Genomic DNA, 14642 nt, shown 5'->3' on the forward strand with positions numbered 1-14642 from the left:
GTGGTTTTTGGAAGGCCAATGAGTATTTGGGGGATTCCTAAGCCACGCCCTGTACATGATGTAGCCTATGTATTGATGAATGACTATTTGTCTCAGTTGACTGACAGTTTGTCTTCTATTTTTAAACCGGTTCGGGAGACACTTCCAGACAGGTCGCAGGGCGAGGGCCATAATCTACGGCCTGGGGACTTTGTCCAAACTAAGTCCTTCCAGAGAGCCAGATCCCTAGCACCGAGGTGGCGCGGACCGGAGCAAGTCCTTCTGGTTACCCGAACTGCAGTGCGAGTGACCAACCGGAAGAACTGGGTGCACGCAACACTTTGCTGGAAGGTGTTACAGGACCTAGTGAGCCCAGCTGTGTTGGAAGATCATCGAGACATCCTGGACACAGAGAAAGGACAAACTACGACACCTGAAGGACCTGATGAAGTCTTCCCAGACCACACGATCCCTAGTACATCCCGATAGCAGCGGCGACCCCGAAAGAAAGACACTTCGTTGCTGAAAAAGACTGTTTGAGCCACTGTCCTGGGTAGTGAAAGCCTGAGTTAACCTTTTAGTGACTACTCGTCTCAATCTCAGCGAAGAAACCAACGTCTGCCCAGGACCTTAAGGCACCATCTGTTTTGTCATCTGACACGAGATGAACATACCTAAGGAAAAGAGACAAACTGCTGCAAGAGTTTGTGATCGAAAGAGTATGTTTATTACTGAACTCACTTTCATTTTTGACATCATCGCTACAATAAAATGGGCTGTAGAGGGAGTAGCTCCTGCTCGAAAACTACTGACTGCTACTATTCCTGTCCCCATTGAACACCACCATTTCACTCTTCCTTATCACGAGCAGAAGCACAGAATGTCCTATCTCAACAATATGTTCATTCAAATGTTGCATCACACCCATAATGCTACGAAGATTACCAAATGTTGGGTGTGTGGGATGATGCCAGCTCCTCAGAAAAAGGGAGGAAGCCTTTCATTCCTCTGCCATTTTCGCACAATGGCTCCTGTTCAGCCTGGCTTGCATTGTTGTAGGCTTCTGAAGTTGCTAATATTACCTATGTTGATGTAGGTGGACTGCATGCCCGGTTGAGCAGAGCTTGTTACCCTGATGAGGAAGGAGATCCACAAGCTAAAGGAACTGTATGGGAAATGGAGTATCGTCGAGGAAATTCCTCTGTGCGCTATGTTTTCCCTAACACTCGAACAATCAAGGGTAATGGACCTCCTGTTATAGCTGTTACTAGGGCTCGAGCGGACCTTTGTGTGAGCAGTATTGGCAGTATCCCTGTGGGAAAAAATGACTGTACTATAACCTTGAACATTACTGGAATAAACAACAGTAGTTTTTTATCCTCACATAACACATATTTCATTTGTGGAAGTAAAGGTTATTACCTTCGACCTATTGGTTGGTCAGGTAGCTGCTTTGTGTCCTTTTTGCTACCACCTGTGTTCTTGGCACCTGCATTCTTGGCACCTGCATCCTACCACAAAGACTATAAACTGTATAATTACATTTCCAAGAGTCGATTTAAAAGGACAATCACAATGAGGTGGATCAAACTGATCTTTCATTGCAGCAGTACATTGATTTTAATTTGGGACTATTCTTGGTTGGTGCGGCGTTTATCAGCAGAAAGATAAGGCGCTTGACACGTGTTGTAGAGGCTGTAACCAGTTAGACAGCCATGGCACTTGGAAATAGCACAGAAGAACTACAAATTGCGAGAATTGTGGCGCTCCAAAACAGGTTGGTCCTCGATGTCATCCTGGCCAACCATGTTGGAGCATGCCGCATCATTGGGAGCAGCTGCTGTGTTTATATCCCTGACCATGCCCCTTCAATTTTTGAAGCAATTACTAAGATGAACAAGATAGCCACTGAAATCCATCAGGATTCAGGGACATGGACTTTCACTGGGTGGCTATGGACTATGTTTACTATATGGGGCTGGAAAATATTGACAGCCCTATGTATATTTTTTGAGATTCTTTTCACCTGTTGCCTATGTATCCAATATGGCCCGATGCTTTGTTCCATCTGTATTTCCACCTGTACCTCATGTATGGAAAAGATGTGGGGCAGCGGCCAGGGTGCCTAACTCTGGACCACGGGGTTCACGGTTCGATCCCCGGCGCTGGCGGCAGGTCAGCCCAGCACCATGTGACTCTGGGCAATAGCTCGCTTAATCTTCCCGAGGGCCCCCAGCGCCGGGAAACCACTTCGGAGGTAGCTGTGCGCTTTACATATTCAAGGTTGTTCCCATTTGAGTGTTCCTGTTTCAAGAATTCGTCGGTGCTTCGGGATCTAACAGAATGGCCATTCTGTTAGATCCCAAGTTATACGTGGTCACACATGTGAGGGGGATGATCTCATTTTCTTTGTAATTATCTTCTAGTAGAGCCTCCCTGTTTTGGTTTCACGCTCTCTTTTTGGTGTTGCGGATGATCTACTCTGGATAACTTCTTTGGTTGAGTTTATTTGCCAGGTCGGTAGATATGTGATATGTTGAAGTCTGCCAGTATGGGAGGGCCTGCAAGGATTTAGTTAATATCTTCCTCAGTGAAGGTGAGTCCGGGATTTTCCACCATGGTATAGGGCGAATGTTTTAGGGTTGTGGTAAAAGCTCTCACAGCTGTGTGCTGCCTATTACTCTTAATCAAATGGGACAGAAAGGAACAGTGTAGGCTAGTTCACTTCCCCTGTGTATGGTAGTAAGTATCAATGAGAATTAGCTTACGGATGTAGAAGCTAGATGTCTATGTCAGGAAAAACCATTTGTTTTTATTGAACACCCTCACCCACCAACCTAGTTGGTGGCATGCTTCATCATTGGGTTCTACCCAAGGTGCCGAGTGCACTTCAGATGTGCTTCAAGGCCTGGTTACAGTGGAGCTATTTTTTTTTTGTGAGGAGTGTGCAGTGATGTGAAAAGTATTGGGAAGCCCTACGCAGCCTCCAAAATAACAGCATCCTCTGCCCCTGACATCAGCACCGCCATCTCAGACGGATATAAGATCCAGAGGAAAGACCGCCCCAACCACCTCACCATCTCCCACAAGAGCACTCTCTGCCTCACCACCTCCAGCGAAACCTCCCCCTCCGCCGAACACCTGCACTTCCAGAGCCAGACCACCCCCAAAGCCACATGCCGAGGAATCCTAGTCTACAGACCCCTCAGCCCCCGAACGCCCTTTGCCACCACCGTCACAGACTTCACCGCACCCCACGTCATCGCCTCAACAAACTACATACTCATTGGAGACCTGAACTTCCACCTCGACAACCCCAGCGACCCCCAACTCCACTATCCTTCGTGACAACCTCGCCAGCATCGAACTTGGACAACTCATCAACACACCGACCCACAGAGCAGGACACACCCTCAACCCCATCTTCGCGGCAGGAAATAGCGTCCAATTCAGCCACACGGCGCAGCCGTCATGGACTGACCACCATTGCGTACACTTCGCCGTCAACAAACCCAAGGCACCCAAACCAGCCCCACATCCACCACGAAGGAATTGGAGCAAGGTTACCGACGAGCAACTTAACTCCACCCTCACCAGAGACAACCACACCTGGGCACCCGATGCAAACGACGCAGCCAGGGAACTCCACACCTGGATCTCCAACGGTGCAGACGAGCACGCCCGCTACGCAACCCCGACAGACAACGCCCCAGGAAAGCCGACTGGTTCACCACCGCTCTCAAAGAAGCCAGATGCACCTGCAGATGCCTGGAGAAACACCAAGACAACCAAAAACAAAACCACCTACAAGAACACCATGACGGACTACCACAACCAGATCAGAGCCACCAAGAGAAACTTCATCCACAACAAAATCCTGGCCAACTCCACCAAATCCAAGGAATTTTTCAGTGTCATTCAAGAATGCACCAACCCACGCAGCGAAGCTACAGACATCACTCTATCCCAAAACCTCTGCGACAAGCTTGGAACCTATTTTGACCTCCAAGGTCAAAAACCTCTACAACTTCATCGACCATCCACCAGGCACCACAGACGGCCCCAGCCCCCCAGAAACACCAGCCAGTCCACCATCTCCAACTGGACACTGATCACGGCCGAAAACACTGCATCGACCATGAAAAGCATCCACTCAGGGGCCCCCCACTGACCCCTGCCCCCCTCACATCTACCACAGAGCCGTGGCCGCCATCGCACCCAAACTACAACGCACTATCGACCCCACCTTCAAAACGACTGGAAGCACGCAGAAGTCAGACCCCCTGCTCAAGAAGCCCACAGCTGACCCCATCGACCTCAAGAACTATTGGCCCATTTCGCTCCTCCCCTTCGCAGCCAAATTTGCAGAGAAAACAATCAACAGGAAACTAACACGATTAATTGAAGAGCACACTGTCCTCGACCCATCCCGATCCGGATTCCGAAGCAACCACAGCACAGAGACCGTCCTACTCGCCGCACAGATGACATCCGCAACCTCCTGGACCAAGGCTACTCCACAGCCCTCATCTTACTCGACCTATCAGCGTCCTTCAACACCGTTTCCCACTGCACTGTAGTCACCAGACTACACAACGCAATCATACAAGGAACAGCCCTGGACTGGATCCGATCATTCCTTACCGGAAGAAGCCAAAGGATCAGAGTCCCACCCTTCCTCTCTGACCCTACGAAAATCACCTGCGTAGTCCCACAGGGTTCATCACTGAGCCCTACCCTCTTCAACATCTACATGGCCCCCCTCGCAGCCATCGTCTGACAACACGGCCTCAACATCATATCCTATGCTGACGACACTCAGCTCATCCTCTCCCTCACCAAGGACCCCACCACTGCCAAACTCAACTTCCAGAAAGGAATGCAACACATCGCAGTGTGGATGACCAACAGCTGCCTGAAGCTCAATGCCGAGAAATCCTAGTCCTCGGTACGACCCCTTCTGCATGGGACAGCACCTGGTGGCCGACTGCCCTCGGAAGCCCACCTACCCCCTCAGACCACGCCAAGAACCTCGGCATCGTACTCGACTCATCACTCACCATGAAACGACAGGTCAACGCCGTCACCCCCGGCTGCTTCAACACCCTCCGCATCCTCCGCAAGACCTTAAGTGGATCCTCCCTGAGTCAAGGAAGACAGTCACCCACACACTCATCACCAGCAGACTGGACTATGGAAACACACTCTACGCCGGCATCTACAAGTCCCTACTCCGCAAACTCCAGACAATACCGAACACCGCCGCCAGACTCGTCCTCGGCATCCTCCGACATGAACACATCAGCCAACACCTACGAAGTCTCCACTGGCTCCCCGTGGAGAAAAGAGTCACTTTCAAAATCCTCACTCAAGCCTACAAATGCCTACACAGCAACGGACCCAAATACCTCAACTACAGAATCAACTTCCACGTTCCCAAAAGAAACATCCGATCTTCCAACCTCGCACTGGCCGAAACACCGCGCATCCACAGAGCCAGAGCAGGCGGAAGATCCGTCTCTCACATTGCAGCCAAGACCTGAAACGAGCTACCGGCAGACATCAGACGCGACCCCTCCCTGAACACCTTCAGGAAGACCGTCAAGACCTAGCTCTTCAGCTAAACAGATCTGCTGACCCGTCCCCCCTCAGCGCCTTGAGACCCTCAAGGGTGCGTAGCGAGCTTACAATTCCCTGATTGATTGATTGATTGAACAGCATCATCATAAAACCTACTGATAAGGGGGGGCGGCATAGTCATACAGGACAAACAGATTATACAAATGAATGTAGGTGTCTCCTATCTGACGAGTGGAACTACAAACAACTTAGAGAGGACCCCACTGAGAGACTCAGGAACACCATCACCCCCATTGTGGAAACCGCAGAAGCCATGAACTGCATCTCTAAACAGGAGGCTGACTACTTTTGCACCAAAAAAGCCAGAACAGCGTATTTTTGCACAGTCCCGAAAATCCACAAGGACACCAGACCACCACCGGGAAGCCTGATAGTGTCAGGCATAAATTCCCTTCTGGAGCCTCTGTCACGGTTTTGTGACTTTTACCTAAACCCACTATTACAGAAGTCCACCACTTACCTCCAAGACACCAATCACCTTCTCAACTTAATCAAGGATATCCAATATGACCCGCACACCCAACTCCTGGTGGGCCTAGACATAGAGTCTCTATACTAGTCCCCCCCTCCCAGGATGAGAATATGCGGGTTATAGAAAAAACACTAGAAGGGACAACATGTGAGTTCAATACCCCCAGGGAATTTATCCTACAGTGCGCTACCCTTGCCCTAAAAGAAAATTACTTTGAGTTGGAGCAGCACTTTTGCCCCTAGAGTGGCAGGATTATACGTGTACCATTTTGAGACAACACACATACTGCCCCCCCACAACCCCTTCAGTGCTAACATCAGGTTCTGGTGTCAATACATCAACGATATCCTGAGGATCTGGACAGGGAAGGAGCCTCACTAGCCATCGTCATGAACTGGCTAAATGAGAGGGACCCCTATCTGAAGTTTACCAAGTCAAGTCAAGTCATGGGTATTTATAGCGCGCACTTATCACTCTTGCGAGTCTCATGGCGCTTGCAGTCTGCTGAGTGCAGAAGAAATGGACCCGCGGCTCTTATCCAAACAGCCAGGTCTTCAATCTTTTACAGAAGCAGTTGTGGTCTGGAGTGCTGCGGAGTTCGAATGGCATTTTGTTCCAAGAAGCAGGAGCCAAAAATGAGAAAGCACGCCCACCCTGTCTAGCAGTGTGGATTTTGAGAGGGGTGAGCAGAGCAGAGTCACTTGAGCGCAATGCCCCGGGTGGTTTATACCAGCGTAGTTTTTGCACCCAATATTTAGGACCCCTGACATACATTTGTTTGTGTGTGAGACACAAGGTCTTAAAAAGGTGCGTTTTCTCACTGGAAGCCAGTGGAGAGTTTTAAGACAGGGTGCTGACGGTGATCTATTAGGGCGGTCGAGGACCAGCCTCGCAGCAGTGTTTTGGAGAACCTGAAGTCTGTCAAGGAGGTCAGAGTTGATAGATAACAGAAGAGCGTTGCCGTAGTCCATTCTGTTAATTATAAGACCTTGTATTAGGGGTCTACGGGCCTCTAGGGGAGCCATTTAAAGACTTTCCGAAGGCTCCGCATAACACCGAAGCAGGTACCAATAATATGATTCACATGGCCCTTCATGGACAAACAGCTGTCCAAGTGGACTCCTAGGTTCCGGACTAATTTCTTATGGGGAGGGCATGGGCCAAGCCTGGATGGCCACCAGTCCTGCGTCCAGTGGTTGGACGCTTTACCAAAAAGCATGATCTCAGACTTGGTCCCATTTAACTGAAGATGATTCGATGTCATCCATTTGTCCACATGGGTCAAGCAGTCCTTAAAACGCTTCTTGGTATCGTTGGGATCAGAGCCCAGTGTGACCAGACTCTGAGTATCATCTGCGTAGGACAGGACGTCGAAGCCATAGGTTCTGATCACAGCAGCTAGGGTGGCCATGTAGATATTAAAAAGGGTAGGGCTCAAAATACAGCCCTGAGGCACACCCATAGTTACAGATCTTTCACTGGAAGTGATGTCACCCATCTGGACAATAGTTTTGCGGTCATTCAAGTAGCTGATGAACCATTTCAAGGCCTGCCCCCTGACACCAATCTCCCAGAGACGTCGTTCTAGGATACGATGGGAGATGGTGTCGAAGGCAGCCGACAGGTCGAGCAGTACGAGGATCGCTGACTGGTGTTTGTCCAGAGCTAATCTGATGTTGTCAGTGACCTCTACCAGGGCGGTCTCAGTGCTGTGAGCTGCTCGGAAACCCGATTGCGAGGGGTCCAAGAGTCCGTGGCTTTCAAGGTGGCACACCAACTGTTTATTAACCAACGACTCCAACATTTTCCCGAAATAGGGTAAGAGAGAGATTGGCCTGTAGTTCAGAAGTATCTCTGGATCTGCCGAAGGCTTCTTCAGAATTGGTCTAATTCTGGCAGTCTTCCAGCACAAAGGAAACTCAGATTCAGCCAAAGATTTGTTAAATAGACTGACCAGCCCTGGTAGGACTGTAGGAGCCATCTTTGGAAAGTGTTTTGAAGGGAAAGGGTCCGCGGGAGAGCCAGATTTTATTTTGTTCATGACCATGGTGACGGACTTAAGGTCACACTCCGTAAAATCAGTCAACATCTAACGCCAGAACACTGGCTTTCCTGGATCTCAAAATTGAAGACAGATAAGGATCCCTTCGGACCACCACTTTCTACAAGCCCACGGCCAGAAACTCATTATTGAAATTTGAAAGCTTTCACCCCCGTCCACTTATGGAAAATCTACCCTATGGCCAGTTCTTCCGCATCAGGAGGAATGGCAGCAGGACTGAAGATTTTCAGAGACAGTCTACCGTCCTGGCAAATAAACTCAACCAAAGAGTTTATCCAGAGAAGATCATCTGCAACACCAAAAAGAGACTGCAAAACCAAAACAGGGAGGCCCTACTAGAAGATAACCACAAAGAAAATGAGACCATTCCCCTCACATGTGTGACCACGTATAACTCTGGATCTAACAGAGTGGCCAAAATTATCTGGAAGCACTTGCGAATGCTTGAAACAGGAACACTCAAATGGGAACAACCACTTTTCTTATACAGATGAGCAGGTAGCCTAAAGGACCGCCTGGTGTCCAACCGACCGAGAAAATCACACCCGAGGGAAAATACCATCCTCAACACATGGGGCTTACCCAACGTAGTGGGCCAATACCCATGCGGAATTGCTCTGTCTGCCACCTCACCCGCACTACTGAGACACTTGAATTGGAAGAAGGCAAAACTTGGTATCTCAGGAAGCACACCAGTTGTAATTCGACACACGTGATCTGCCTCATAGAGTGCCTCTGCGGCCTCCGCTAGAAGAATCAGGATAAGGATTGGGGAACACCGCAGTAACATACGCTGCAGGAGGACTACGAGGATGACGGACCACTTCATCCAGAGTGGGCATACACCCAATGACCTTAGATGGTTCGTGATTGAGCAAATTGAAGTTACCAACATGGGAGATGACAACCTCCTATTCCAAAAGAACAACGCTGGATTTATCGTTTGTCTACTCAGAAATCAGGGCTTAGTGGCAACAATTCCCTGGAATGCTCGAAGTAACCGCTAAATACCCCGACCCCTAACCTGTATAAGCGAAGATCATAACTCCATCTAATCGGATTCGACACCAAGATCTCCCATACTCCTGCCACCTCCTAACGTCTGCAGTAAAGGACGAGTAGGGGGATTGGTTGAGTATAATAACATTTGTCTATGCCAAACCCGAATAGACAAACACAACTGTGTAAATTGGTTCATTACCAATAACCACATCTTTACACTTTGAAACAACCGGTTTTGTGAAACATAGGGTTGCTCCTCCCTCATACCCAAACTGGACACTGACTACAACCCAATTAGACACACAAGCCTCACTGTCTTACTGCTACAACCTGCGAGTGGTGCACACAACTCAAATAACACAATAGGCCCTGTAACAATGCAGACCCCCATCCCCACATGATCTCTGATTCCCAACATGAGCAATGGGTGTGGACTGAATTTTCACACTTAATAAGTGGTAGTAATGGAATTTACGTCTTTACCGATGTTTTCCTTTGTTCTTCTTGTATTTCTTCACAAACTTTATTGTAATATTACACATAGCAAACACAGTGTGTGATTCCCAGTCTGTCTTCAGTATTGTTTCTTACTCCCCACCTCGCATGATGTGCACGTCACCATTTGCGGACCGCCAGTGGCGGACTTGGTGGATATTTAAACCGGCCCCTCCACACCAGCCTGCATCGACGGAATCCCAGAAGCAGGCGGAAGCAGGTATGAGAAGTGGGGCCAGTAATCTTGACTAAGTAAGTAGGGCTTGGGGTCTGCAGTTCCGACCTCGGTCGGAGGTCCTACCATTCCCGACAGGGAACTCCCCTTCTAATGGTGTCCACCTCTTCTCTTTTCCTTCCTGCCACACACGCAGTGTGTGACTATAGATCCGGCCCCCTCACGGGATTCACCTTGCTCGCTTTGAAATTGTCATCGTAAACATTTGCCAATCATTTACCATTTGTTTGAAGCTACGTATAGTGTCACAGTATCACGTACAAGTCGACATTTATATGAGCAACCGTTCACATACGCCACATTCAGCTCCACTACTGGAAATTTCCTCAAAGTGACCGGACATGGCGTTTCATCAAGTCACAGTATTCCAGTACAAATATGAGAAGCTTTTTTCTACTAAATGTCTGTTTGTTGTCTTGTCTGTCCCTTCTTTTTTTCACAGGCTTTGAGCATTTTAACGGAGGACACACCCTCCCATTAGGATTGCACCTTAGCGAGTGCGACATCTGTGCTGGCGACATAAATTACACCTGACCATCACGTATTCACCTTGCACATAGGTCCTGACGAAAGCCAGCCAACGTAGCTGCCTGGCTGAAACATGTAGGCCTGACCTTTATAAACAGGAAATAGGAGACAGACCTACACCCCCCCACATATCCGCCTTATTGATTTTAACACTGCCAAGGGCCCACCATTAAATTCTGCGACAAAAAGGGGACCCATTGGATAGCCTTTTAATTTTCTCCTTTTCTCATCACTGCACACTCATCACAAAAAAAAACGCTCCACTGTTACCAGGCATTGTAGCATACCCAAGGTGCATTCGGCACCTTGGCTGGACCCCGATGATGAAGCATGCCACCAACTAGGTTGGTGGGTGAGGGTTTTCAATAAAAACAAATGATTTTTCCTGACACAGACCTCTAGCTTCAACATCCGTAAGCTAGTTCTCATTGATACTTACTATCATACCCAGGGGAAGTGAACTAACCTACACTGTTCCTCTCTCTGGTATTTGATTAAGATACTCCTGTAGATACACAGTTTGATGCAGCTGACATTCTTACAGTGCATGCTGTTTTATATGAGAATTGAACAACATCAAAAGCTTGCTTCCAAATTGTAGCTTCTTTTAAATGCTTGTTAAGTGATCAGCTGTGTGCTTTTGTGTCCCTTCCACTGGTCTATTTAGTCCAAACAGTAGTTCAAGAACTCCTACAAATTACACTCAATAAACAAATCGCGTATTAGTGACCATCACAGAAGTTAAACTAGGAAAGAAAAGAGAAGAAGAAAGAAGAAACAGAAAGCAAACAAGAACCTTATATATATAATTATCAAAATTACAAATGTATTATAATGAATGTTTTTTTTTTAAAAGAGACAAAGAAAAAGGCACTGATGCTCTATACAGTGCGTTGGTAAAATGAATAAATATTTACAGACCAAAAGCAGTGGCAGACAAAAATACTTCACAAAAACAAGGAACAACATAACAACAAATACTGTGTCCTCAATTAATTCACAGGCCACAAATGCGTTGACGGCGTTTCAACCACTTTATCAATGTACGGTCATCATCAGGACAAAAACAATTTCGAAAGAGCATCCAGATTCTGTGCAAAGAAGAATGACTAAACAAATGTGTGTATATATATATATATATATATTACCTACTGGCGGTCGCCAGTAGGTAGTTATAGTTAGGACCCTGTTTCCATAGGAAAACCGCAACATTCTATTTGGAATAACTTTGGCGCCGGTCGACGAATCCTCGCGAAATTTTCAAAATAGGTGGGGCTCCGCTCCTACCCTGAAAGTCTCGGGGGGGATTCGTCAAGCGGGGGCTGAGAAAAAAGGGGGGTCCCAAAACGCGTTTTTCCCATGCATTTTTCCATAGGACCTTTAGACACAGCTACAGCCCGAACGGCTGAACAGAGTTACTTGAAATTTGGCAGAGAGGTAGTCCTCAGGTCAAGGAAGTGCCTTTTGTAGGTCTGGTGTAAATCTGTTCAGTAGTTCCTGAGAAAATAGCATTTAAATCAATATATATATCTGTGGCAGCTTACGGTGCGCTTACGGTAAGCTTACCGTACGCGTACGGTGCCGTGCGCGAGCGCGAATCTGATTGGCTGTTAGATCTTAGTAAACATTCGAATCGGTCGAAACCAGGAAGTGGCGGCCGCCATTTTCTCTCTCGCACTCTGAGAGGGGGTTAAAAAACAAATGCCAAAATCATGTAAAGGGGCTGTTTAGACATCTCCTAAGCACCTAGCCATGTTGAGGGAGTCCCCAAAGATCCCCCAAGGCCAAAAACGGAATTTTAATTTTTTCGATAATTTCGCCGATTACGCTTACCGTACGCGTACGGTAAAAATTATTTCCCAAAAAAAAATATCCATACTCTCCCCACCCCATGTGCAAATGGTGCCCGAAGACACCATTTGTGCATGGCATAGTACACATGTGAAAAATTAAAATATTACCTTTCACAACGAAGCGCATCATATGTCCTCCATGTGCGCACGGTGCGCGAAGCGCATCGTGCGTACATGGCCCATCAAGCGTAACGTGGGCACGCGGTGCGCGTACGGAACGAACTCCGTTAAGTGGGCGCGCACGCCACGAATGGCGTAAAGTAACTTAGCATTTTAAAAAACGTACAAATTCACTGAAAAAAACATAGGTTTCACACACGTTATAGTTAGGAATTAGCATTTAAAAAACCTTGCAAATTCAGTGAAAAAACCATAGGTTTCACACATGTTTTAGTTAGCTGGACATTTTACTGATAAAAAACCAATGAAATTCCCCCGTTATAGTTAGTGCAGGCAACTATAACTCACGCGACCGCAATCCTCTGCTGATGACATATGTGTCTTTATGAAAAAAAAATATTTGTAATATATGTATAGCTAAAATTTAATCGAAGAAGACATGGGCAAATAAGTGTCTAAATACAGTATTAGCATCAGGAAAGGATTGCGGTCGCGTGAGTTATAGTTGCCTGCACTAACTATAACGGGGGAATTTCATTGGTTTTTTATCAGTAAAATGTCCAGCTAACTATAACATGTGTGAAACCTATGTTTTTTTCACTGAATTTGCAAGGTTTTTTAAATGCTAATTCCTAACTATAACGTGTGTGAAACCTATGGTTTTTTCAGTGAATGAATATATATATATATATATATATATATATATATGTCTCTCACAGTGTCACAGATTACCATTGAGCTTCCTTCACCATAACAAAAGAAAGATAAAGGGAAGACAGACTAAGACACCTCCAGTGGGGAGAATGTTTTTTGAAAATTCGACCCCATTTGCCATAAATAACTGATTAATGCAAAACCATGTGTGTCTAATTTTAATCAAAACCATCTCCAATAAAAAATAGGAAATAAAAAATAATAAATAATAATACCAATTCGTGCCCATATAACCATTAAAATTAAATTCCGAAAACAGTTCCAGCGTTGTATCCAAGATTATTCAATAGTCCTCATCCAAATTACATATGGGCACCAACTACAATATAAATGAATCAACACTTATCAACTGCCCAATCAATATAAGGAAGCGGAAAAACTATCCCTGCTTTCAAAATACACTTACTAGAAATAAATGGTGTCTTGAAATGGTATAATTTATCCAAATGGGAAGAATTCCAAAACTTACTACAAGTATCCTTTAATAGTCCAAAGATCACTTAATCCAGTCGGTCCCAAAGTTACCGATCAATCAGTGCTGTCCATTAACTAAAATAAAACCAGCAATGCATCCAATGAAACATCACGAAGAGTACATAGCAGATAGTTAAAAGCTTTCATTGACAATATCCCATTAATGACATAAGATGTTATAAAGCACTCTACGCATCGTAAAGCACGTACACATCGTGGACCAACCCTCCACTGGTCTGGCACCTAGGAGTGAGGCTGTAGAAAGCTCCCAGACAGGACTGTACTTGCACAAAAGGTGGGCTGATGGCCTTTAAATCAGTCCTTTGTCTTGGGCCTAGTTTGAGGGGAAAATAAAAAGTCCCTCCACTGCCTGCACGTTGTTGGTCGGCGGAAAGCAGTCAACAGCGCAGACGCAGCTGAATGCGTCCCAGGGGACAAATTCAGCTTACTTCACAGGAGCCCAACTTCTTACCAGGGGGGTGTGGCGTCCATCATGTAATAATAGTAAGTATACGGCGCCTACCTGCGAGTACCCCCGACTTGTACCCTGTTTATACGGATGGCACTGTGAGCTTACTCTTTTAATAAACTTTATGACCATCTCCCGCCTCTGTCTTGGACACCGGAAGAGTCCATGTACTGAGGGGAGCTCTGTGTCCCAGCTGTCAGAGGCATAAAAAAAGGAACACTAGTTTTGCGTTGCTGCTGCAGCACAGCAAGAGCAAGGACGATAGTTAACAGGGGTCTTTATATGGACGGATGGACTGTGATTGGTGGAACTATGAACTCGTGGGAAATTTAATTTAAAGTTTTTGTAATGTTGATTGGCCGCTGTAAATGTTTCAGTAAAGAAAGAGAAGCATAATCCTCGCCTCCGTGTCCTTAATAGAATTGAAAAATTCTTGAAGCAATTGCTAGAATTTTTTTTATTGTACGTGTACCTTCGGCATCTTGTGGGATCACCAGGCTCCTGTTCGGTACTCTGGCACGTCTTCTGTCTGTGTGAGTGGAGAGTTCTATCTCGTAAGACCAATAAGGCCATGTGTCGTGGGGCGTTAGTAAAGGACT

At 46.6% G+C, this 14642-nt stretch overlaps 1 protein-coding gene across 1 annotated transcript in view; it reads left to right on the plus strand.

Moving 5' to 3' along the window:
- The window catches only part of LCMT2 (leucine carboxyl methyltransferase 2), a 115577-nt gene that overhangs the window by 83817 nt on the left and 17118 nt on the right, over positions 1 to 14642 (plus strand). The gene's annotated exons all lie outside the window — the stretch shown is intronic.

The sequence above is a fragment of the Triturus cristatus genome, chromosome 8, assembly GCF_964204655.1.
Source record: "Triturus cristatus chromosome 8, aTriCri1.1, whole genome shotgun sequence".
Classification (NCBI taxonomy): Eukaryota; Metazoa; Chordata; class Amphibia; order Caudata; family Salamandridae; genus Triturus; species Triturus cristatus.